This window comes from Otolemur garnettii, unplaced genomic scaffold (genome assembly GCF_000181295.1).
Source record: "Otolemur garnettii isolate 467f Iridium unplaced genomic scaffold, OtoGar3 scaffold00104, whole genome shotgun sequence".
In the NCBI taxonomy this organism is placed as follows: Eukaryota; Metazoa; Chordata; class Mammalia; order Primates; family Galagidae; genus Otolemur; species Otolemur garnettii.
In genome coordinates this window covers 6,035,439-6,038,181 of record NW_003852499.1, presented here as the reverse complement: position 1 = coordinate 6,038,181, position 2,743 = coordinate 6,035,439, and positions in this window count along the sequence as shown.

Below are 2,743 nucleotides of genomic sequence, written 5' to 3'. Positions count from 1 at the left end.
CCATAAACCTACCACCCTAAGAAAGCCATGATTAATACACATATTCCATTTCCTTTCAGTCTTTTTCCCAGCTTTCTATTTTTAAACTGAGATAAGGTGGCTCGTCACCGGTAGCACAGGGGTTGTGGAGCTGGCCACATACACTGAGGATGACAGGTTCAAACCTGGCCCAGGCCAGCCAAACAACAATGACAACTGCAACAGAAAATAGCTGGGGATTGTGGTGGGCACCTGTAGCCCCAGCTACTTGGGAAGATGAGGTAAGAGAATTGCTTAAGCCCAAGAGTTTAAGGTTGCTGTGAGCAATGACACCATGGCATTCTACCAAGGTTGACATAATGAGACTCTGTCTCAAAAAATAAAATAAAATAAAATAAACTGAGATAAGAATATATATTGGCTCGGTGCCTGTGGCTCACCTGTGGCTAAGGTGCCAGCCACATATACCTAAGGTGGCAGGTTCGAATCCAGTCTGGGCCGGCCAAACAACAATGACGACTACAACCAAAAAAAAAAAAAAAAATAGCCAGGCGTTGTGGCAGGCGCCTGTGGTCCCAGCTACTTGGGAGGCTGAGGCAGAAGACTCGCTTGAGCCCAGGAGTTGGAGGTTGCTGTGAGCTGTGATGCCATGGCACTCTACCCAGGGGGACAGCTTGAGGCTCTATCTCAAAAAAAAAAAAAAAAAAATATATATACATATATGAGGATTCAAACGCTCTACCTTAGGCGTATGTGGCTGGCACCTTGGTCACTTGAGCCACAGGCGCCAAGCCATGAGGATTTCTTTAAAACATTATTTTAAATGTTATATATTTTTATCACATGAAAGTATCATAATTTATCTTTTATTGAATATTTGAGTGGTTTCCAATTTTTTTTAGTAGTTTCTAATTTGTAATGATTATAAATAATGGCAATAAAACTTTTCTTCATAAAAATAAATTTTTACATAATTAAGAAAAAAAAACTTTTCTTCATAATTCTTGCCCATATTTGAGACTATTTCCTTGCAGTTGAGTCCTAAACGTGAGATACTGGGTGTAGGGTATGAACATTTTGAGACTTTCTAATCCTCTCCAGTGGGAATTTCTGACTCATGGAACTGTCTCCTCATAAGGCACACACAGCACTCTCCCTCTCCCCTCATCTGCTATGCCCTTGCCTGGCATTTAAATTGTTTACTTCACAAACGCTTTGGGAAACTAGGGTTAGTGCATTATATTTGTTTTACTCAGAAAAACTCAGTATTTCCTTTATTATTTTAAAATCCTCTACAAACAAGAAATGAAAGAATACGAGGTCTTAGGGAGGAAAAACGTGAGAGAGATGTGGTAAGCTTCTCAAGGTCCCATGATAAATAAAGAGTGCTGGAACTTGGAGCTCCTTCTGTATTGATTCTGGTGATAGCCTCAGCCCACACCCACTATAGAAAAGCCGCCCTTGATTTCCCTGGGAGCCTCACATTTTTATTTCACCATTTACCTCTGGTCAGATGATTAGGCAAATTAAAAAGTTTTGTCAGAGAGTGTCAGGCTTGGATGGGCAGTGTGGGAAACTTAGAAAAAGCAGATAGAGTAATGATCTTTTCAAAGGTTGGAGATAAGGCTGCATGACATCACTGACAATTACTAAGGTGACATGAAGCTTAATGCTGGCTTCCTTCTTCCTGGGTAGGAGGGAGGGTTCGTAGTGAGGAGATGGAGGCCACGCTGACCCTGGAATCTCTACAGTCTTTTAAGCATTTGTTATTCCCTCTCTGAGAAAGCTAAGTGTGACAAGGAGAAAAAAGGATCTGGTCTTTTTAAGTTTTATTTCAAAATCATCTGCCTAGAATAATAGCTTCTAAAACCAGATCAGGCCAAGAGGTTTTTGCTCTTTACTTAAGGGCTAAAGGCTGTTGCAAAATTAATGAGAGTGGATACAACGTGGTAATAGGTCTTTCATAAATTCTCTCATTGAATGAATTTCTGAATATTCTGAAATTTTCTGTTTAGCACTGGTTTGATTAAAGTGAGTACAAGATTTATATTTCATCAAGTAGTTTTAGACAGAATACTAAGCTTAGGAACTGAGTTTATTGCAGTTAAACTGACAAAATACCTATAAATTTTTGCTGCTTTCTGCCCCCCAAACTAGAGCTATGCAAATGTTGAATGTCTAATTATGTAAATTATTTATTTATTTAGACAGATCTCACTTTCTTGCTCTGGGTAGTGTTGGGGCATAATCATACCTCACAGCAACTGCAACTTCTCGGGCTCAATAAATCCTCTTGCTTTAGCCTCCCGAATAGCTGAGACTATAGGTGCCCGACATGACAGCCAGTCTTTCTATTTTTTTTTTTTTTTTTTGAGACAGAGTCTCACTATATTGCCCTCAGTAGAGTGCTGTGGCATCACAGCTGACATCAACCTCCAACTCCTGGACTTTAATGATTCTCTTGCCTCAGACTTCCAAGTAGCTAGGACTACAGGTGCCCACCACAACACCTGGCTATTTTGGGGTTGCAGTTGTCATTGTTGTTTGGCAGGCCCAGCCTGGATTTGAACCCTCCAGCCTCAGTGTATGTGACTGGTGCCCTACCCACTGAGCTACAGGCGCCATTGAGTTTTTCTGTTTTTAGTAAAGACAGGCTCTCACTCTTGCTTAGTCTGGTTTCAAACGCCTGAGCTCAGGCTTGGCGCCTATAGCTCAACCGGCTAAGGCGCCAGCCATGTACACCTAAGGTGGCGGGTTCGAATCC